Source organism: Kogia breviceps, chromosome 15 (assembly GCF_026419965.1).
Source record: "Kogia breviceps isolate mKogBre1 chromosome 15, mKogBre1 haplotype 1, whole genome shotgun sequence".
NCBI lineage: Eukaryota > Metazoa > Chordata > Mammalia > Artiodactyla > Physeteridae > Kogia > Kogia breviceps.
Window position 1 is genome coordinate 88,112,047 of NC_081324.1, and position 23,576 is coordinate 88,135,622.

The following is a 23,576-nucleotide window of genomic DNA, read 5'->3' on the forward strand; positions in this document are numbered from 1 at the left end:
TTCACTGAAGTGGCCGGAGCCTCCCCAAGAGGCAGCGGAGCCCAGAGGCAGGTGATGGAGCTCCCCCCGAGGAAGGGCTGGGGATGGAGTCCGGGCGTGGGAACAGCATGGCGCCCGGATGCCTCCCATTCCCACCGAGCCGAGGCACCGAGCCAAGCTGCTGACGGGACTGCGGGGCATGGGGGCTGCACTGAGCTCCTAGGAAGCTTCCAGAAGGTTCCCTGCTCCGGACACCGCTCTCTGGTGCGGACAGTGTCCCACGGGAAGGAAAGGGAGCCTTTATCCTCCGTCACTTCAAGGAGGAACGTCTTTGCAGAGTGTGCCTGGCGAGCTCCCCTTTGGTCTTATTGGCCCGATGCCCGCCCTGAGGCCAACCCCCGGCCGCCCGCAGGCTGAGGGGTCTTTGCACCCGGAAGGTGGGTCGTGCCCCTCCTCTGCTCAGAACCCCTCAGTGGACCTCATCACCCAGAGTGCAACCGCGGCGCTGCCGTGGCGGTGAGGCTGCACTCTCCGCCTCTCCCGCTCTGCTACACACAGCCGGGCTTTCTTTCTCTTTCCAAAGACCAGGCAAACTTCCACCTCAGGGCCTTTGCACGTTCCCCTTTGCCAGGCACACTCTTCCCCCATCCCCGATATTGGAAGAGCTTTTGTTCTCTCAAAGGCCAGGCTTTGCCCAAATACCACCTTCTCAGTGAAGCCATATTTAAAGCTATAACCACCCCCCCTGCAGCCTCCTTTTCTCCACCCTGCTTTATTTCACTCCAGAGCACTTACCACCATCTAATACATTTCACACTTTGCTAGCCCACTGTCTGCCTCCCCTCCCTAGGATGTAAACAGGCTCCTTGTCTCAGGCTGTGGTCCCTGCCCCTGGACAGGTCACCCAGTAAATAAGCCAGCCCGTGTGGTCTTCCCTCGTGACTCCTTGGACTCAGCTCTGACCACCCGGTCTGTTCCAGCCACGCTGGCCTCGGCCCGGCTCCGGGAATTTTCTGAACGTCCCCCAGCAGGTGCTTGCAGGGACGGTGGTGGTGGAGGTGTGCTTCCGGTATTTCAGGTCAATAAAAGGGCAGGGTGAGGTGCTCGAGAACCAGACCGCCTGGGTTCAAACCCCAGCTCTGCTGCCTCTAGCTAGTGACTTAACCTCTCTGGGCTTCATTTCCTTCTTCGGGATCAACTGTTTATTAGCATATGGATCAACTTTTCGATGGGTAATTAACTAACAATGTTGCTTAGTTAATTATGAATGAACACCTGCTTCGAAAAGGGGTTTTGAATATTACATGAGTTAGGGTAGTACCCGGCGTCTAAGAAGCCTATTACTTCTTACTCTGAATATAAGAAAACCCCTTCCCATGGACCTCGTGCAGCGTCACGCAAGGCAGGACCCTGTCACGCAGCTGCGTGTAATAAAATGCCATGTGATACAGTACCATGTGGTAGAGCATCATCTAGTTTGGCATTGTGTAATAGAGCATATCATGTGACACAGCATCACACAATTCAATATCAGGTAGTACAGCATCATGTTATGAAGTATCCCGTGATGCCACTTTAGTAGAAAACTCAAGGTGCACGGGGCAGGGGGGTCGGGGTAGAATGTATTCGGTGGCCAGGGACTCTACCAGCAAGGCGGTGAGTGACTAGGATGGCGGCACTGGTAAGATGGCGGAGTTAAACAAAATGTGCTACCGTTTAGTAAAAGCACTCACTAACCAAGTACCAGGCCCTGTCTCACCCCGTGCTGAGAGCTGCTTGCGGCGCTCACTTTTACAACAAAGCTGAGTGACTTGCTTAAGGCCACACAGGGTGCTGCAGCAGAGCCTGGAAGCCACCCCAAGAACTGGCGAACCACAGAGCCAGGGTCCGCCCGACCACTGACCCCTCCCTGGCCCGAGGTCGCTTCTCCTCCGTGGCCATCTTCGCCGTGAAACTCTACCAGGGGCAGAGCCACATTTTCAGGCTCCCAAACAGCCGAGCTGATCTGGGGATGAACAATTTCGCAGCTGTTTAATGATACTGTTGTTCCAGCTAATCTTTGCGCTTCTGTTTCTTTTGGAAGTGGTCACTGCCAGACGCAGCCTGTGTAATCTTTATTTAGCTTTGTGAGGGAAGTTATTAGAGGAAGAAGGAAACCATCTTCCTTACAAGGATTCATTAGGAAAACTAACTGAATGCAAAATTGCTCCAGGTGCGCTGTCGCAGGCACCCGGGTCACTGAAGGACAGAGGGGCCACAGACACTTAGTGGGCTCCTTGCTTAGAGGCGAAAGGGGGGCGGGGGTGTGTAGACCAGACGGATGGAAACAACTGGAATGGAAACAGCTGTGTCCGCAGGCTGACGGACCAAGTCAATATAAAGTCGTTTTCCGGAAAGGAAAAGGTGTAAAAATAGACGCCCCTCGGGGGTGTTACTGATCAGGGTTCTCGGCCCCCCTTAATCAACAGAAATGGACAGGAGGCCAGACAAGAAATTCCAGCAAGGCTCTAGCGGGGCCTCTGCTGCAGCGGCGGGGAGCGAAAACCAAACAACAGGTTCCCTTGCTGGCCCCTTATCTGGGGTGAGGGGAGGGGTGGGTCCAGGGGTGGGGCTGGAGGCGTGGCTCGGGTGGTCGGCCCCGCCCCTTGGGTGGTGTTGCGTGCAGGGGGCGTGCGCAGTGCCCTGCCTTTGCCCCCGACCCCCTGTTTTTCCTCCAGGCTCTTCAGAAGTGGCAGTTGGGTTTTAGTTAGTTTTTTTTTTTTTTTGGTCTTTTTGTATCTTTTTATCCATAATTTGCCCCAATTGCAGACGCACACAGTTATTTTTAGTCCCTTACGGTTTCTTTCTGTTTTATTGCTTGAGGAGACATTTGTCCAGGTGCAAGCCCCGCAGCAAAGGGTCCAGCTCTCAGCCCGTCTCAGAGGGACGTGGTGTTTGAGGTTAATTATGACGAGCGTGGTAGCTTGGGGGACAAGATTAGCTGGGAACTATTTTAGCTCCTTTTGCCTCTCCCCACAAGCTACCTGTCCCTTCAAAGCCATGTTCCCCTCTGGCAGCTGCCCGTGTTCTCAGCACGCCGCTTACAGCGCGGCTCGACTCGCCGTCTCCACGACCTCACGCCCCACTCACCCTTCAAAGCTTCTGCACCTTGGCTCCCCTCCTACCACTCAGCCGGCAGCCTCCCGCCAAGATGACCAAGGGGCTCCCTGCCGTCCAAAAAGCCAGCGGACACGTCTCTGCCCAGGGACCCCGTGTCGCAGCAGCATACGGAACACGTAACAGGGCGGAGGGTCACCAAACACCCCGCGCTCCTGGCCCAGGGATCTCCGCGCCGGCCTGCTGTCCCCCTCTTCCTCTCCACTCCTGTCCGATCTCTGCACACTGGAGTGGCCGCTGCTCTGTTGACATTCCTTCCTTACGGGATCTTATCCCACATCACAGTTTTAACTGCCGTCTGCAAGCTCACGCTGCCAAATGAAATGTTCATCTCCACGCTCATATCCAACTGTCTCCTCCTCACCGCCATGCGGACGCACAGGAGGGAGCTCAGACTCAGCCTGTCCAAACTGGACTTTGACTTTCTTTCCCCAGCCACTTCTGTCCCCAGGCTGCCCCACCCCAGCAAGGGCCCCGCCAGCCACTCAGTTCCGACAGCCAGAAAAAGCCGGAGGTCATTCTTGCTCCCCTTCCCTCCCCTGCGCAGCACCCAGGTCTCTAGAAGGTCTCGCATTTGCACCGGCACCTCTCCTGGATCGGCTCCTCTCTCCGCGTCCGCTGCCGCCACTGCCCGACCGGCCGCTCTCACCCCTCGGCTGCACCGTAACCGGACTCGGAGTCGGTCTTCCTGCCGTGGGTCCTGCCCCCCGACGGGTCCCCGAGAGGGGCCGGGCTGCCCTCTCCCCAACACGGCCGCCCGTGCTGGCTAATTCTGTGTCAGCTCACCTGGGCCAAGGGATGCCCGGAGAGCTAGGCAAGCGTGACCTCTGGGTGTGTCTGGGAGGCTGTTTCTGGAACAGACTAGCATTGGAATTGGGGAACTGAGCACAGCAGCCGGCCCTCCCAGTGTGAGGGGACACCATCCCATCTGCAGGACCCGAAGGGAACGGAAGGCAGAGGAAAGGAGGAATTCACGCCCCCTTCTGGAGCGGGAACAGTTATTTTTCCGGCCCGAGGACGTCAGCCTCCTGAGTCTTGTGCTCTGGGGGTCAGATTGGGACTTACACCATCAGCCCCCGAACTCTCAGGCCTTTGAACTTGGACTGAATTACACCACCAGCTTTCCCGGTTCTCCGGCTTACAGATGGTGGGATTTCTCGGCCTCCATGGTTGCACGAGCCGATGCCTGGAACACACCTCCTCTTGCATCTACATCTCTCTCTCTGCACGTCCGACTGGTTCTGTCTCTCTGGAGAAGCCTGCCTAACACACTGTCCTCTGCTCACAGCACTCAATGGCCGCCAATGCACTTAGAACAAAATTCAGCACCTTTGCTGCAGCTGACGGGTTCCTCCGTGATGGGGCCTGCTTCTCCGCCTCACCTCGTACTTCCCCGCCTCCACGACGCCTTAGCCACGCTGGCCTCTGATCAGCTCCACTGTTATGTCAAGATCACCGCCACCCGCACGTCTTAGCATATGCCATTCCACTGCCTAAAATGCTGGTCCCCGCATCTTCACGTGGCTGGCCCTTCACAGCATGTATCCCCTCCAGAGAGTGTCTTGTTTATTTATATGTTTATTTATTCTATGCCTTCCCTCCCCCCTGCTAAAATCTGTGAGAGCCACGAGATTAGAGAACTCATCTCCATCTGCTGACACACCCCAGGGTCGAACACAGTCTCTGGCACACAGTGGGATGGCACAAATGACAGGACAGTGAAGCCCCTTATCCAGAACATCTTCCCCATGTGGCTCCGACCCACCCTCACCTCCAGTGTCTCCATCACTGATGGTATCTATCGTTAGTCTGCATATAACAGAGGTATTGTCACCTTTTTATATGCTTTATTATTATTATTATTATTTTTTTTTTTTTTTTTTTTTTGTGGTACGCGGGCCTCACTGTTGTGGCCTCTCCCGTTGCGGAGCACAGGCTCCGGACGCGCAGGCTCCGTGGCCATGGCTCACGGGCCCAGCCGCTCCGCGGCACGTGGGATCTTCCCAGACCGGGGCACGAACCCGCGTCCCCTGCGTCGGCAGGCGGATTCTCAACCACTGCGCCACCAGGGAAGCCCTATATGCTTTATTATTATTCTGCATATAACATATGCATTATTTATTATTATTATTCTGCATATAGACTATAACAGGCTTTGTACTGCTCTGATTTATTTTGTGTAACTCTCACTTCTCAGCTGGACTCTAAATGTCTCTTCCGCGCCCACACTCCACAGGCAGTGGAAGCCTAGTTCACACTTGCCAAATGGAATTCAACCAATGCTTATGGATGGAAGATCCACCCTGTGGCTGTCAGGAAACTAGATCTCTGCCTTTGGAGAGACTAGAGGAGACACAATTCTCACCACGTTTTAACCACACTGTGAACCAGACACACCAACTAACCCTCCCGGAGGGAGACCATGCTGGTAGGCTGAGTGCCGTCCATGTGTCCAACGTCCTCTGGGAGGTGGGCTTTGAAGACTGAGGAGAAGTAGGGTTACATGGACGGTGAGAAAAAGTATAAACTAAAAAGAAGAAAGACATTGGTTTTCAAGGCTGAAATCTGTGGAGTTAAGCGGATGGTGGGGAGAAAAGATTAACTCAGGCAACGGATGGGGTTGGACCTGAGAGCTGAACATGAGTAAGATCCGGGAACCAGCCAAAGCAGAGAAACAGACAAGACTCAAAAACACACGCACGTACTCAACATACTCGTATGTCCTGGCATAAGGATATGCTATTGATTCATCCAGTACAGCACTGATTTTCCAAATAGAGCCAGCAGATATGTCTGTGCTGAAACACACACAGAAAACCACAGTGTTACAAGGTTAATCTTTTTGAGATTTGAATCAGTGTTTCTTTCTGTCTCTCCTTCTATTCCTCCTCCACTCCTCCCGCATGTCCCATCCAGATGGCAGGGCCACTCTGCACTCATTGCCTCAGGGAGGGTGCACAGGGTAAAGGGCAGAAGAAAGGACTCTCCCGGGCTTTGGTGCACAAACGCTACGCCGATGAACTACTCGTGAGAACTGCCTGAGACTAGAACTTCCCTCCTCATCTGCGGAAAAATATTGCTTCATCAGAGGTTGACAGATAGGCTCACACATGCATAGACACCGGTGAATTCTGGAGAGAAGGGCTTTGGCTCTGCTTTCTGGAACGTTCCAGAGAGGTGAGACCCTAAAGAACTTATGGCTAACAGGTGAGTCCAGAAAACGAAGCTTTGAACCACCTGGCAGGGGTTTCTGCACTACACTGGCACGACCAAGAGTCAACAGGAACTCATACAACTAAACAAATCATCTTTAGTCCTTCTGTTCATTATACTTTGCAAGTTGCTAAGAGAGTAGATCTTAAAAGTTCTCATCACAGGGCTTCCCTGCTGGCGCAGCGGTTGGGAGTCCGCCTGCCGACGCAGGGGACGCGGGTTCGTGCCCCGGTCCGGGAGGATCCCACGTGCCGCGGAGCGGCTGGGCCCGTGAGCCGTGGCCGCTGCGCCTGCGCGTCCGGAGCCTGTGCTCCGCAACGGGAGAGGCCACAGCGGTGAGAGGCCCGCGTACCGCAAAAAAAAAAAAAAAAAAAAATAGTTCTCATCACAAGAAAAAAAAATTCTGTAACTAGGTACAGTGATGGATGTTAACTAGACTTATGGTGGTGATTGTTTTGCAACACAGACAAATATCAAATCATAATGTTACACCTGAAACTGATGTAATCCTTTGGTCTTGTATTTTACAATGATATCACGTAACTTTAAGCCTTGTCTCCAAAATGATGGGAAAAAACCTGTTAGACTGTGGCTTGTGGATTTCTAAAGCCTAGATGTAAATCATAAGAATTGGACAGAAGGGTGGAAATCTCAGCATATGCACGCGTGGGTGGGCGCGAGATGAAATCCTCCACCTTTTGGTATCATGTGGCCCCAACCCCAACTTAGGTATAACCCTGGTGTGCGCCGGTAAACTGTCCTAATGCTCTCAGATCCACTCCTCCCCGGTCCCTGCTTTGCTCACAGAGAACTACATTTCCCAGACGGCCTTGCCCCTGCTTCTTGGCCAATTGGAGGCACCAGAGGTGGGAAGAAGAGAGAAGCCGGGTATTTCTCCCTCTCTCTGCTTCCTGTATTGTCTCCAGAGGTGGCTCTTCCTCCCCTGGGGCTCTAGCTCCTGCTGGGCAGCCCTCACGCATGGCCTCGGCCTCTGGCCCTTGGGAAGACCGTCACCCCGCCCCCATCCCTGCCGCCTTAGAGGTGGTATCTCCAAGTGCACATTTGACTTCTCAGCTCTTCTACTGCCTGTGTAACTAATCCCCTGCATTAAAGTCCCTCCACCTGAAGACACCTAGATTGCTGTCTGCCTTTCAACTGAAATCTGGCTGAGAGACTGAAGGAAAAGGATGAAGCCAGCTCCAAACTGACATTACATCTCTAGCAGTCTTTCAAAATGAGCGTCTTAAGGGAATTAAGTAACTTTGGGGGAAAATGTTATATTTCTTTCACTTGAGTTTTTACAATTAGATTCAAATCTGCTTTATAGATTTACTGTGACAACTGGAAGAAAAAAATGAAAACCCATTGAAATCTGAACTCTGCTGACACCCTGCAAAATAAAGATTAATCAGTCCAGGAACATTTACAGCCTGAGAATGGCTTCATTCACCTAACCCACAATTTCACTGGTTTGTTTTAGTATCACTTCGTTACTTTGCTTGAAACTTTTTCTACCAAAAAAAAAAAAAAAAAAAAAAGATGGTTTTGATGCTTCTTCCCAACTAGGAACAGTTGTTCCTTTCATTCTCAGTGTAGTTGATCTTGGACTGAGAGCTGCTTTAATGAGTCTGTATTATCTCCTCCCCTGGAAGCTAGGGCACAGACATGCAATCTCAGTGAGCCCTGAAGCCTGTGGCTTATGCACAGTGGTGGGAAAAGTTCAAGGATGACACTCCCCGGGTCCAGGCCCCAGCCTTCTGTCTAGGAAGTCTTCTTTTGCCAAAACACCAAAGGCTGAAAGTCCAGGGGGCTGAGAACTTACTAGAAATGGGACAAGACACAAACACCTTTCCATTTTATTTCTGACATACACCCATCAGCTGAATACTGGCAACTTTAGAAATGATGAAAAATGGTAACAAACACATCCTTCTATCTCATTTTTCACCCTCCCTTCACAGTTACTGTGAAGATGTCCAGTGGATGGATGGACGGATGGACGGGTCCGTGGAAGGATGGAGGGTTGGCTGGATGACTTTGACAGCTGTAGCTGTCCCCATGTCCCTCACTCTCCAGGCTTGCCAATCAGCCCCTCGGCAGGCCACCAAGTACCCCAGTGTTGGGCTAGCTTGCATGTCCCAGGAACGTTTCCAAGTCGTTTCTGCCTCCCTGACTTCAATTAGCAGGTTCCCTCTTCCATTAATGGTCTGATTTCCTCCTAAATATTCACGAATCCCCATGTGTGCCCTAAGCCTAACTCAAACTTCGCTTTCTCTAATTTCTCCCAATTACTCTCATCCTATTGACTTCCTGTTCTGCAATGGACAGTTGTTAATCTTCTCTGCCCAGCATGTATTTCCTGTTCAAATGATAGCTGTATCCTGAATTATCCCAAGGACATCAGCCTTTCCCTACTCTCAGCCTCACGTTTTGCAGGGAGTAACCCCAACCCTTGGCTCCAGGGTTTGCACGTGATCTACACTCTTCTAGGTACACGAGCCCAAAGCTCGACCAAAGGGACAAATTTGGGTACCATGAGACATTTACTGGAAATACTAGGAAAGAAAGAAACATCCTCTTCCGCGGTGGCTCAATTGGTAGGATGCAAGCCAGGAGATGTTGGGTACCATCTTTGCCATGACTTGGTGAGAGCCTGCCTGTGAACTGGACTGACAGAAAAAAGCAGAGATAAAAGATGAAGAGAGACTATTCTTGGTGACATCACCTGAGCACCTTGATTCAACCTTGCCTGAAGCCTACTCTCTCATATTTCCCACTCTATAAACCAATTATTTCTGTCTCTTAAAACCACTTGACATAGGTTTGCGTGAACTTTATCCCCAATGGTCCTCACTAAAATATTTTTCAACAGCATTTATGACTGACACAAAACTTAATTCTGTAACGTCTCATATTATGCACTGAACCTTCATAACTTTTTAGTCTTGTTTCTCAAAATAAAGAGACAGCTGGTGGATCATGACAGTTTTGGAGTCCTTTCAATTCCCTGTTTTGGGGAAGAAACAGCCAGAGACCCAAAGGAGCTTACCAGAAGTAAAATGACAACTTCTCAGCAGCATAAAGAGGATAAACTGGGGTGCAAGGGCATGGGGGTGGAGTGGGCTGCAAGGAGGTGGGGCAGGGGCAGGTGCCTGGCGCCATCTCCCTCCCGGGGCCAGGAACCAAAGTCCTAAGATCGAAGTCACTGGCAGCAAGTTTCGTTTTTCAAGGAGATTACTCTTATCCCCAGGGTAACCTGTGGTGTGTATAGGTTGAAACCCATGAGTCCAGCATCGGAACCAACCACGGGGGTTTCAGTGAAACTCTGGGCTGGATGGCCAGTCCAGAGGAGTGAAACAGAGACCACATTTAAACCCACACCGGAACTTTGCCACCCTGGGAAAGGGTCTGGGTGGAAGGAGGGCGAGAAGTGGGCAGCCATGAGCCTTCCCGGGAGCTCCCGATCCCGTGTGTGTGGCCCTCGCAGTTAGACCCTCCTTGGTGTTTACTGCAGATGGTACAACTGGCGGACATCTACGTCCTTCTTGTTTCTCTAAGCAGATCGCCGGCATGGTTTTCCCAGAGGGTCCTGCCCCCGGGGTACCTAGCCCCAGGCATCGCCAACCTCCTCGTCATCTCAGCGTCATCCAAGTTTGCTAAGATCTCGAGTATTGTCGTGCTAAGTATTTAACACGTATAACATATTGAGTCTTCACAACAACACCTGAAGCAGGAAATATTTTATTCCCGTTTACAGAGAAGGAAACCGAGGCCCAGAGAGGTTAAGTAACTTGCCCAAGGTTGCCCAGCTAGTAAGTGATGAGGCCATATTTGCACACAGATCTGTGCTCACATTCTCTCCACTCATCTGTCTGCTCTACGGGATGATCTCCTGCAGGGCCCCACCCTTACCTGTGCGATGTGCTGACATCCAGCAGACTTTGCAAGGAAGTCAATGCAAGAGCATTTCCTGCAGTGCCCTGGAGTTAACGCCCTCTCCCTCTGGAGTTCTCAGGCCGCGCTGCCCTTGGCCACGTGACCAGTGCACAGAGCGCTCCGCACTTCTCTCCAGGGAGGAAATTTACATCATCATCACTGCTACAAATTCCACAAGTCCTCATGATCGAGGCTCTGCCCCTGGGAGAACAAGGGGCCCGTGGGTCCTGGCAGAGAGTCTGGAAATCCCCGGCTTTCACTCCAAGACGAACTCCCACCAAATTCCTAAGGTTTGGCTTCTGCTTCCTTTTACAAATCTCTTCCCAATTCCAAGGGCACAGGCCACGTTCCATGGGAACGTTTCACATCTTTAAAGTCCTGAAGATCGCGCGCCCCAGCGAGAAGTGCCTGTTTGATATGCTTCGCCTGTGGCAGGATGTATTTTTAAAGCGGCGATATTTATAGCCGGATGCCGGCATTAACACAAGTGCTTAAGTAGCCTACAAATGTCAAGATGCTGCGTCTCCGGGAAGGCTCAGATGTGACGTGGCGGGCGCGAGTGCGGAGCAAATGGAGTCACCTCATCTCCGTGAGAGCAAAGGGGGACTCGTCTTCTGCTTGGGCTCCTGCCCTGCCTGGGCAACGAAATTCAGGAAAAAGTCATTTCCCTTAACGGGAGTGAACGGCAATGCTCTTAATGTCACATTCACGGGATCTGGTCCTCCTGGTGGAAATAATGAAGCGATTCTGTGCCCACAATTTCCTTTCACGAGACACCCGGTGAAAAGAACACAGCACTTACTGAGTTCATGTCTTCAAAAACAAGAAAGAAGGCATTTAAAGCTGTTTGTTTTCTATGCCTTATGACTTCCTGTCCCGTCTGTGGAAGTCAGATTCATTCATAATGAGGATATCAGCATGAAAAAGAGCCACGGAAGCTGAAATATATTTTAGCCAAAGTATCTGAGTTTCTCAAACTGGAAAAAAATTAGGAAGTCAGGAGCCCCTCTATAAAACATTGGAGCTTCTCCGGATTCCCGATTTGTCCTTCGGCCTCCAGACCAGCCTCTCTCTTGCTCACCTGACCCTGATGGATTCTGAAAACACGGGGACAGCGGCACTCAGAGCTATTAAGACCACCTTTCTGAAGCACAGTTTCCATCACGTCCCAGTGGTCCCTGCCTGCCAGGCCTGGGGATTCAGGCCAGCCAGGCGCAGGGCACACGGTCAGCCAGACCTGCATTCAAATGTCATTTCTACCACTTATAAGCTGTGCGCTCTGAGGTGAGGTGTGTACCTCTTTGAGCCTCAGTTTCTTCACTTATCGAGTGAAGGAGAAGAATCCAACCTTCCCAAGGTCATTGCAAGGACCAGATGAAATATGAGCTTCAAAGTGACCTGCACAGTAATTACCTTTAATGCAATTATGGGTAAGTGTTGATTTTGTTTTTGCCATTTTATTTGTTTTCTGTCTGTTCCCTCTCCTTTCATCGTTCTGTTTCACCTTTCCTGCCTTCTTTGCAATGATGTGAATGTTTTTTAGTAGTATCCCATTGCATGTATTTATGGGGTGTTTGACTATATATTTTTATATACCTTTTAGCGGTTGTTCCAGGGGTCTCAATATACGTGTTTAAATTAAAATAATCTATTCAGAATTAAATTTTGCCACTCCAAGTGGAATGTAGAAACACTACCACCGTCTCAGCATCTTTACTTTCTCTCCATGTCACGGTCTTCCCATGAATTATTACATCCACATACACTGAAAACCCTCAGTGTTATCATTTTTCTTTGAACATATTTTAAAGGACCTAAGAGGAGAAAAAGAGCCTATTATATCCCCTCAGCTACTTGCCGTCTCTGTTTCTCTCATCCACCCAGGACTTACTGAGCAGCAAGTATGTGACAAGTGCTAGCAACACCGTAAAGACAAAAACAGAAGTGGTCCTGGCTTGTGTGGAATTCACCTTCCAGTGGTAAGGATAAGTGTTAATCAGATAAGGATATATAAGTGCAAACTTGTGACAAGTGTCATGAAAGAGAAGTGTTGAATGCGGAGAGTCTTCCATCACAAAAAGATGAGCCCTGGGGACGTCAGCTTCCCTGGGGAGGTGACAGACGAGTGGACTTTTCAGGATGCATAGGAGTTGGTTAGAAGAGGGAAGAGCAAAGCGTTCTATGCAGAGGGAGCAGTATGTGCAAAGGCCCTGTGGCAGAAGGGATCAAAGTGAGGTCAAGGGTGAAGGAAGGCTGGTGTGACTGGCATGGGGGGAGAGATGCAGAATGCTGGAGGGGAAGCCAAGGGGGCCGACAGCGACCAGACCATCAGGGCCTTGAAGGAATGTCATTCTCAGAGCAATGGGCAGCCATGCAAGGATGCAAGGATGTGGATCAGGGTATAACATGAGGGGATTTGTGTTTGCAAAGACTGTGGTATGGAGAAAAGATCAGAGGGGAGCCAGAGAAGAGGAAAGGAAGAGGCAGGAAGTTAGGAAACTTTTAATATAACCTGAGCAAGAGAGGAGCTGTGTGGTCTCAGGCAGCAGGAGTAGAAATTGAGGACAGTTAGGTTGGCTCAGGAGGTTTTCGGATGGCTTGCTTTAAATCTATGGGACTTTTCATGAATTGCACGGCCAGGATGAGGGACAGGGAATTGCACACCTCCAGATGGAGCAGCTGGGTAGATGGTGAAACAGGGAAACAGAATCCGTTTGGGCTTCTTATTTCAGGGCCTGTGGGTTTGTGCTGAAATGGAGTTTACCTCCTGGACACATGCTTTTGTTTATGCAAAAATAATTAATAATTATTAAATTTTTAATTATTTAATAATTGTGAAATTATTCTTTTAATAATTATTACATTAGTAAAAATGACAATCTAACTCTAACCCTAACTGAACACTTACTCTGTGCCAGACACTTGATGTCTGGAATAGAATCACGAGTATGTCAAAGGTCATCTCTGTTCTTACGAAGTTTACATTCTGCTGGGGAAGGGTATGCAGAAAATAAACAAGGAATCTGGCAAATAATACGAATTTCAGAGACTGATAGAGGAGGACGAGAAAGCGGGGTGATGTGCAGGGGAGAGAGGCAGTTGCACCGATTCTACTCAAGCCAGTCAGGGAGGTGACATTCTAGCCGAGACCTACATGATGACGGAAAGCTCTGGAGGCGAGAGCCAGCTTGGCGTGTGTCCACTGGCTGCAGGGTTGCGAGGGGCTGGGGGTGATGAGAGGTGAGGGAGAGAGGCAGACCTGGGAACAAATGAGGTGATCGCCCTGCGGCGAGCTCAGTTCTGGACGGTTCTGGACGGCCGGGGTCCAACTGCTGTGGGTCCACGTGGACGCGTCGAAGCCCTCACTTGACTACATGTCTTGGTCAGTAGATACGGACGCGACTCGTTTTTAAATTACTGCGTGAATGATCTGCTTCTGGTGAACATCACGGTTGTATGGCTAATGCTACAATAAAGATCTGGGGCACACAGTGGGAGCTTTATGTCTTCTGTACACTCCCAGAGGGGAGACTGTGGGAGAAGAGTGTGCAGAAGCTAAACATGGACAGTTCCAGAACCCAGAGAGACTGTAGCAGTTCACCTTCGGCCAGCATCAGGTAAGCATGCCTACTCCCCACTCCTCACCGGCCCTGGGCACTGTCACTCCTAAGAGTTTCTTCATCTGGTGAAGAGATCAGCATCTCGCTGTTGTTTTAATCTGCACTTTCCTGATGATCAGTGACGTTGAACACTTGATATGCTTAGCAGCTCAGCATTTTGAAGGGCTGGGTGGGGACCCCAGCAGAGGACAAAGCACTGCGCCGCCTGCCGCACAGAGAAAATCGTCAACTCCACGGTGGGGTCAGAGGGGGGATCCGAGCCTCAGAATGAGATCCGGTCCCATCCTTTTGCTGGAGGCAAAGAAGACACGTGTGTGTCCCATAGCACCAGCCGATGAACCGGCAGTGCCTCTTACCTAAATCTCTCCCCGTGGAGCCAGGAGCGGAGAATGAAGATCCAAAAGCAATACATTTCCTGTTCCTTGCCAGTCTCTGAACATCTAGATAAAGCTATCATCTATTCGGATCAAGGGTTTTGCTGGAGATGGAGCCCTAAACATTATTCTCATGTTCAGAGAAGCCTGGAGGGTTTTATTGGCATTTGAGTATCAGCACACAGAAAATGAACTCCAAAACCTTAATTAAACCTGACAATGACCGCAGGCGGGTTTGTATCCGTAGGTATAAGGATGAATCTCTGCACAGATGCAAAGTAATGGGAGGGGAAACGGGAAGGAGCTGGAGATAAGGGAAGATTGTCACCTCCAGAGTTACTTACTCAACCCAGATCATCAGTTGTTCATTAACACAAAATAAACGTCAGATTGTCTTCACTGAAATTGACTAATCTGTTGATTATGAGAATAAAATCTGGTCCAGAATACTTTTCCCCTTGTCTTTGAATCGTAAACTATAATGGGTTAAGTTTAATTAATCAAAAATATTTTTATAGACCTGGGTCAGAGTTCTAGAATTTGCACCACGTGCAAATTCTAGAAAGGGGGGTGCAAAGGTTCCCGTGTCAACCTGCTACCAGCACGGCCAGTCGACAAAGTGCCCAGGGATCCTTGAAGTCAAGGAAAAGGATGGTCCTGATTAACACGTGGTCTTTTAAAATTCAGTGCAAGTCAGTGCTGAAATACCTCACTCCACGGTCTTACGGAGATGTCCAAATACTTCCATGATCTGGGACCTCCCAGTGGATCAGGGGGGAGGGGAGGGAATAACACACTCTCTCTCTCTCCAGGAACGTTTTTCCAAAAAAGGCGACACTCACAGCTTCTGGGTGGATGTGAATTTGGGGGACGCTCTTCATCCCCACGCCGAGCTGTCCAGTAGCTTCTCCATGACTGCGGCTCCCGCTGGGCTCCAGGAACTGCCCTCAGGCCCGGGGAAGCGGGGGACAGCTGCCCGCTCTGCTGGTCTCTCTCTGCCTTCCCACCCGTCGGTTCCCCCGGCCCACGCCTCTCGAAATGGTCTCTGTGTTGAGCTCTCTCAAGTTAAACGCTTGGAGTGTGGCATTGTTCCCTGCCAGGATGCTAATGCTGTCCTAAAATAGAGACACACGTCTCTGTTGCATCTGACAAATAAATACAGCCTTCTTTCGGGTCCTGAGCAAGAAGACACAGGGAAGAGAGAGGCAGGATGTGCTCCGGTCATACACAAAAGCTGGAGCTTCACAAGTTCCTTTTCCACTTCACTGGAGTTGGTAAGACGCTAAGGATCCAGAATATCCTAAATATCTGGCAACAGGAAATTTACAGGAAAAACACTAGGCTTGTTTTCTTTTGTTTTGTTTTGTTTTGCAGAATCCTTGAGTCCGAGAAGCTGGAGGGGAAAATCGCTTGGTTTACTCCGTTTATCACAAGGTTAGACACTGGTGCCAAGACCTAACCCAGGGGTTGCTGGGCTTGAAGGTGGGAAGCTCCGTGGCGGGACACCCTTGCCAGACAGTCACCCAGCCTGGGTCAAGCAGAGGCTGGAGATCACCAACTCTCTGTGGTTTGTCCTCTTGGAGAATCTCAGTCTCTGCCAGAAAGAGGCTGCACTTGATTTGTGGCTGCGTTTTTACAGAAGCTCTTGTAAGCCCCAAAGAAGTGATCCTTCTAGACAAGCTTCCTCGACCACAAGCCTTCACCTGCTCCATGATTCTCCACGAGGGCAGAAGGTGTCTGCAGTAACAGGCCATGTCAGTATCATGCGGTCTCTCGCTCACATGTTCACTCATTCACTCATTCATTCATTTACTAATTTAATCAATCAATCAATATTTACACCAAGTGCCTTCTAGATGTCAGATTTTGTCCTACGCACTGAAACAAAGTCCCTCTCAAAGAGGCTACAGTTTGGTAGGAGAAAACAAATATACAAATAATTAAAACAAGCAAGGTAAGTTTTCTTGGAAGAAAATGAATTGGAGGATGCGATAGCAACTTCCTATCACAGATAAGATGGCCAAGAAAGTCATTGCCAAGGAACTGACATGAAACCAAGACCTAATTAATTGACCCAGAGTCAGAAACACAAAGTGCTGAGGGAAACAGCCTTCCAGGTGGAAGAAGCAGTAAGTGCAAAGGCCCTGGGGTGGACATGAGTGCAGTAAGTTCCAGAAAGACAGGGATGGCCACTGTAGCCGGCTCCAGGCTGTAAGGGGTCATGGTAGGATGAGGGTTAAAGGATTACGTGGGGGCCAGAGAGCACAGGGTCCTGTGGGAAAGAGTCTAGATGTTCATCTCTGTGCAGTAAGAAGCAATTGGTGGGGCGGTAAGCAGCGGGCACATGACGCAATTTCTGTTTTATCAAGGTGGCTATGGCTCGACACCAGGGGATAGTCCATCTTAGGAAGGGCATATATGCCTGAAGGCTTTGCAAAGCGGAGGGCTCACCTCTTGGCTGTTGTAAGCAAGGCAGATTTGAGACTATCCTCCCTCCCTCTCTCTCTCATTCGTTCAGCCCACAAACATTTATTGTACGGTTTCTCTACGCCAGGCTGGGCACTGAGGATACAATGATAAGCAAAAAAGATATGGAACTTGCCCATACTGTGCTTCTCCTGGAGGGTAACCAGGACAAAAGCAATCCAGACAGCAGACACAGCAAGTGCAAAGGCCCTGTGGCGGCTGGAACATCCCAGGAAAAGACCGGAAAGGAGGTAGTGTGTCTGAGAGTGAGGAGGAGGCTTGGCCTTCCATACCTTATGTTATTTGTCTCCCTGGCCTCCTCTTTTAACTTTCTATCCCCCTTTTCATTCGATTTCTGCAACTCTGGCCTCTGCTCTGTTCCTCAGACATGGCAGGCACCAGCCCCCTGTCTCAGCCCTTTGCATCTGCTGTTCCCTCTGCAGGAACATTCTTTCTCCAGACTTCTCACAACCGTCTTCTTCCCTTCACCCAGGTCTCCGTCCACATGTCACATAATCAGTGAGACCTTCCCAACCACTGAATATAAAGCAGCACTTTCAACTCCATCCCCCTCTATCCCCTCGTGTTTGTCACCCCCCGATACGTACACCCATCTGCTTAGCCTAGGAAGTGTCTGACACATATTAGGTGCTTAATAAATACCCGTTGCCTGAATGTGTCTTTTTTTTTTTTTTTTTTAATATTTATGTGGTTGCGCTGGGTCTTAGTTGTGGCATGGGGGCTCCTTAGTTGTGGCATGTAAACTCTTAGTTTCAGCACGCATGTGGGATCCAGTTCCCTGACCAGGGATCAAACCCGGGCCCCCTGCACTGGGAGCACAGAGTCTTAACCACTGGACCACCAGGGAAGTCCTGAGTACGTCTGTCTATAAAGACGTGGGTTTTCATCAGGGCTATTACACTGGAAGGTCTGCAGGAAACCAGTGTCTGAGGCATCTGGGACCCATTTCCTCTGAATATCACCATATCTGGTCCTACTTTTCTGGCCGTTCAAGTGCAAAGTTACTTGGCGGCCCCCCTGATAGAGCAAAAATGGACACTGAAAAAAAAATTAACATATCCATGTGCTGGTGCACTCCTGCTTCACATAACCCATTACAGACCTTAAGGCACACGCTGTCTTTTGCTAAACTGAATTACCAGTATGAAGACACGCGGCCCATCAGTGATATTTGGAAACAAAAAGGCCAGAACATGGACGTGATCAGTGGAGTAATTATCAGCTCAGACAGACGCGTAACGCACGCTGGCCCAACTCCAGAGCTGTGTGACACCACATCACCATAAAAGGCGCGCTCTTCATTTACCGAATGGCACGTCCTCTCTGCCCCCATCACTCTGAGAACTGGGGAGAAGAAGATGGGGTCAGGCACCAGGTGACACAATTTAGTTGACGACGTGACCACCGGATGCTCAAAGGACAGGTCGCCGTGGCCGCCTTCCGAGCTTCACACTTTAAGCCCCATGAATTGTTCCTGCCTTTCGCGTCATCTGGTAACCGAGTGAAGCCGCTTCCTGAGGAGCAGCACGGAGGGCCTCCTGCACCAAGGATCCCACGTTCACGGTGCGCTCCGCCTCCAGCGCGACGTGGTTCCAAACCCCTCATGATCCGCGTCACAGCCAATGGCTCCATCCCTCACCCAAATGCACTTCCGAAGCCCTGGCATCATCCTTGGCCCTTCCCTATCCTACCCCACGGCCAATCCGTCAGCAAATCCTGTTGATCTCACCTTGAAAATATACGCAAACTTGACCGCTTCTCTCTGCCCTCTGCTCCTACCTTGGGGGAAGCACCCACATCCCGTGTCTAGAGAATCCCTCCTAATCCACCTCCCTGCTTCCCCCCCCCGTTCCTCACCTTCTTCTCTCGGTGCGGCCACCGCAGTGACCCTCGACAAGTGAACAGCAGGTGCAGTGCATCAGCTCTCCAGCCCCCCACCCCGGGAGCACCGATCCCCTCCCCGCGCGTATCCACTGGCTTGCTAAGGGGACGTCACATCTGTTCCCGCATCTCTTGAAACCAGGCCGGCCTGAGGCTTGCTTTGGCCGATGGGAGGGAGGGAGGGAGGGACTTGCACCCTTCCGGCCTGGTCCGCGCGGGTCCTCCCGCACATCACTCTCTGTCATGGCCTGTTGGGCCGCTATTAGAAGCCTCAGTTAGCCTGCGGGGGGCGGGAACAGCAGGGAACAAAGCCCGTCACCCTGACCCAAACCGTCCGGCGTCAACCAATAGCCGGCCACCCGCGTGTCCAGCCAAGTCCAGCCAAGACGACGGCACCGTGCAGCCAAGCCACAGGCTCGGGAACAGTACGAATCGTTCTTGGGCTTTGGGCTGGTTCCTTATGCAGCAGTTTTGTGACAAAGGTGTCTGAGGACACCGAGAGCAAGTTCCAAAACCCTTGGAATTCTACTTGGGCTCATGAGATACCGTCAGACCTCACCCCAATCTCAGCTTCATTTCCACGCCCCGCCCCTCGTGGCCTGTTCGCCAGCCCCCTGGCTGATCCTTGTGGACACGTCAGAAACCTGCCCATGTCAGCTCCGTGCACTTTCCACCTGCCTGGCGGCCCCTCCCCTGAACGCGGACCAGCCCCCTTCACCCCCTTCACTGAGAAGCAGCCACTCTGCTCAGTTGACGTGTCTGAGAGAAGCCCCCTCCCAACCATTCTTTATTTTATTAAAGTGTACTTGATTTATAAGGTTGTGTTCATTGCTGCTGTACAGCACCGTGATTCGGTTATACATACAGAGACCTTCTTCTGCACATTCTTTCCCGTTATGGTTTATCATAAGATATTAAATATGGTTTCCTGTGCTGTAGAGTAGGAAGGACCCTGTTGTTTGCAGCTACTTTTTAAAAGGGTCACTACCTCACTTCCTACTGCCTCGCCCTAATTTATTGTCCTTCAAAGCACTATCGCTGCCTGACATCATGTTACAAATGCATGTCTTTTTCTGCACCGATTCTTCTCATTGACTCTCTTTTGCTAACTACAACATTCCGGCTGCCGGGAACCGGGCGCGGTACACAGGCGGTGCTCCATCAACGTGTATGAATGAACGAATGGTCATGCAATAAACACTTGTGGGCCAGGGACACCACTGTTTGTCCTGGCTATGCAGACCCCTGTTGAGATGCACGGGTACATCCCTTCCTCTTGGTAAGGTCGCTGGGTGTGGGGTGATTCCCAACCAGGTAAGGTGGACAGGAGAAGGGGAGCCTTCTTATCCCATCCTTGTTCAAACTCTGGTGTTTTCCATCTCCTGGTATTTTTGATTCCGTAGAACAGGAATGGGTCCAGGAACAGTATTTTTCCTATTCTTCAATTCCCACCACGAAGAACTCTTCTTGGGTTCTTCCTAGGTGTGGGAAATCTGGCTTTTTTTCTTTCTTTTTTTTTTTTTTGGCGGTACGCGGGCCTCTCACTGTTGTGGCCTCTCCGTTGCGGAGCACAGGCTCCGGATGCGCAGGCTCAGCGGCCACGGCTCACGGGCCCAGCCGCTCCGCGGCACGTGGGATCCTCCCGGACCGGGGCACGAACCCGCGTCCCCCGCATCGGCAGGCGGACTCTCAACCGCTGCGCCACCAGGGAAGCCCAATAAAATAAATTTAAAATTAAATTAAAAAATAAAATACAACCACCAAATTGCAAAACAGAAAGAAGGTTGATTTTGAATAGCCCTTTTATTATTATGACCAAGATATCAGAAGAAGAACATGGAAATCAGTGTGCTTTCAATGGGTCCAAACTGAGGCAATGCTTATAAAACACACAGTTACCCCGCTTGAGGGGGGTTCTTTGAAAGCAGCAAAGTTTGGCAGGTTCTGTCCAGGAGCCCAGGGACTTCAGCAACTGTAGTGGAATCTTCACCTCCCCGATCTTTTCCCTCCTTTTGCTCTCAGCCCCAAAGGCTCTCAGTGTTGGGTGTGGGAAAGGGCAGATCACATAGGGTTTTGCACATTTTCAAGACATGCGCTTTCCTTCAACTGCCATGGAATCAACCCCTTGCAAAGGACATGCCTCTCCTCATCTCCGGGTCTCCTTTCTCTCCCTTTTTGCATAGAGCCGAAGTCTTCTGAGAAAGAGCTCTGTTTGCTCCCAACAGGGCCCCTGCCCCAGGCCAGCCCGGTCGGGTGGCATCCAGCGTTGCAGCCCTCCTGCGGGGGCCCCATCACCCAGTCACTCATTGAAATGGTACTGAGAAGAACTTTCCGGAGAAGGTGCTCAGGGCCTGGCTTTGCTCCAGGAACAGAGCCAGGAAAGGGGCGGGGCAATGGGGGAGGACGGGGTCGGGGCAGCAGGGGAGGACAGGGGTCCCGAGAGGCGAGGGCGGCGAGCAGGGAGGGCGCCAGGCTTTGGGTAAGTGAGCTGGGCTGGCGGGTCCTGTGGATGGTTTGCGGATGGTGCTGGGACCTGACTTCGATTTGGACGGTACTGCTTGGGCCACGCCGTGAAGAACAGGCTAAAACAGCACAGTGGGAGGCGGTGACCAAGAGGAGGTGAGGGCCAGAAGCCCGGCCCTCGGACGCTGTCACTTGTCCCTTCGGGCCCCTCACAGCCGCCAACCTCTCCCGCTCTTGCTGCTTTCCTGGTGACAAAGACGACCGGGTCTCCCGATGGCTGCTCACAGCCTGCCCGTCAGCTACCCACTGCCACCCTTAGAAAGGGGGCCAAAGGGACAAGCCCATCCAGAGCCCACACTCTCCCCTCTGGACCCCGGCCCAGCCCCGCAGACCTGGAATTCCCCATCTCAGAGTCCCCGAGCGCGCCCGCCAGCTCCTGCACAGGCCTCCTCGCCAGTCTGCCCCCCGGCAGGGCAGGTGACACCCCTGGGGGGTACCCCCCGGACAGGGTGGGCAGCTGAGGAGAGCGCTGCTTGCAGGGCGCCATGGACAGAAGCTGGACGTGAACTCAGGGTGTCTCCACGTGTGCAAGGCCCTGGTGATGAGGCTCAAACGCCGGGTCAGAAGGAAGGACGGCGGGCCCCACGGGGCCAGTGAGAATGCACGGCCCTTCACCCACTCCAAGTAGCAGGAAAGACTGGCCTAAGCCCGGCAGGCAGGCAGGCAGGCAGGACACAAGGACGGGGATTTCACGCCCTGAAGTCATAAACGGGGCCTCCTCCGCCCCCAGGTGGCATCAGTGCCATTGGCCGCCTCCTGCAAATACTCCAGGGTGGGGCAGGCTGAATAGTGTTCCCCGAAGACGTCCACCTCCCAGTCCCTGGGGCCTGTGACTCTGTCACCTTACACGACAAAGGGAGCCTGCGGATGTGATTAAGTTAAGGACGTTGAGATGTGGAAATCATCCAGGTGGACACAGTGTAATCACAGGGTCCTTATAAGAGGGAGGCAGGAGGTCAGAGAGGAGAGAAGATGCTAACTGCTGGCTCTGCAATTAGCATCTTCTAATAACAGGGAGGGGCTGGGAGCAGCCGCCAGAAGGTGGGGAAGGCAGGGAAGGGTCTCCCCAAACCCTTCCGAAAGGCAGGCAGCTCTGCTGACACCTTGATTTTAGCCCCGCGTGACTCATTTTGGATCTGACCTCCTGAACTGTAAGAGAATACATTTGTTTTATTTGACGTTGGGAGAATTTGTTACAGCAACAATAACAAACTAATTCACAGAGCTTCTCAGCCTCGGGGCCAATGACATTTGGGGCCACTTATTTCTTTGCCATGGAGGGAGGCGGTCCTGTGCATTGTAGGAGAATCAACAACATCCCGGGCCTCTGCCCACGTGATGCTAATAGCCCGCTCCCCCGGTCCCAGCCATCAAAAATGTCTCCAGATTGTCCAATATCTCCTGGGGGCAGAGTCACGTACACTGTCCTTCATGCTGACTTTACTCCAAGAGACCCTCAGCAAAGCCCCCGGGGTGCACCGGGATTCCCAGCCCATCCGCCACTGAATTCACCAAACCCTGACTTTCACCAAACCCAAGCTTTACAGGTAGGGTTGAATGAAGCACAGCTTGTGCCTCAGAGAAGCTGCAGTCAGGGGTCGAGGCAGCTGCTGAAATGAATACTGACATGGTGGTATCTCATTCCTTTACGGCTATGTTCTAAACTCAGAGCAAACGGTAAAAGGCAATGGTCAGGCTTAGCCTTGGCCTTTCCTCCAGAGAGTGTCAGGCGGACACACGGGGGCACCATACATGCCACCAGCACTGGGTACAGATCTGCCACCTGCTGAGAGCCGCACGAGGGGTGTGGTTCCCCTTCAGGGCCAGCAGTGAGAGAATAGGGCATCTTCCCTCTTAAATTGAGATGTAATTCACATACCATGACCTTCACCCTTTTAAAGTGTACATTTCAGAGGTGTTGGTACATTCACAAGGTTGTGTAATCATGACACTAATTCCGGAACATTTTCATCACCCCCAGAAGAAACCCCGTATCCACTTCCCACCTCACCAACTAGTCCCCGCCAACCACTGATCTGCGTCCCCTCAGAGTTCCAGAAGTTTCTGCCAAATAAGCTATAGATGGAGTTAAAATCACTTTCTGATGCGGGAGGGAGGGTGGGTGCGACATAGCTCTGTTCCATGCGCGTGAAATACAAAGGCTTAATCTAGGTACTAGATTGTAGGACTGCAGGTGATGATTATTTTATTCTTTTATGTTCAAATTTTTTTTCCCACTATGAGAATCCAATAAAATTTTAACACTCAAAAAAAAACAAAGAAAGCCAAAGAATTCATTCACCTTAACTCAGTAACATCAATAGCAAATCAACCCACCCATTAAATATTGAAGGAGATCCCAGCTCATCAAGAATGCATGAAGCTATCCAATTACCTGCACCCTGAT

At 51.2% G+C, this 23,576-nt stretch overlaps 1 protein-coding gene across 20 annotated transcripts in view; it reads right to left on the reverse strand.

The window, feature by feature from the left end:
* RIMBP2 (RIMS binding protein 2) overlaps window positions 1-23,576 on the reverse strand; it is a 301,313-nt gene that overhangs the window by 78,900 nt on the left and 198,837 nt on the right. The gene's annotated exons all lie outside the window — the stretch shown is intronic.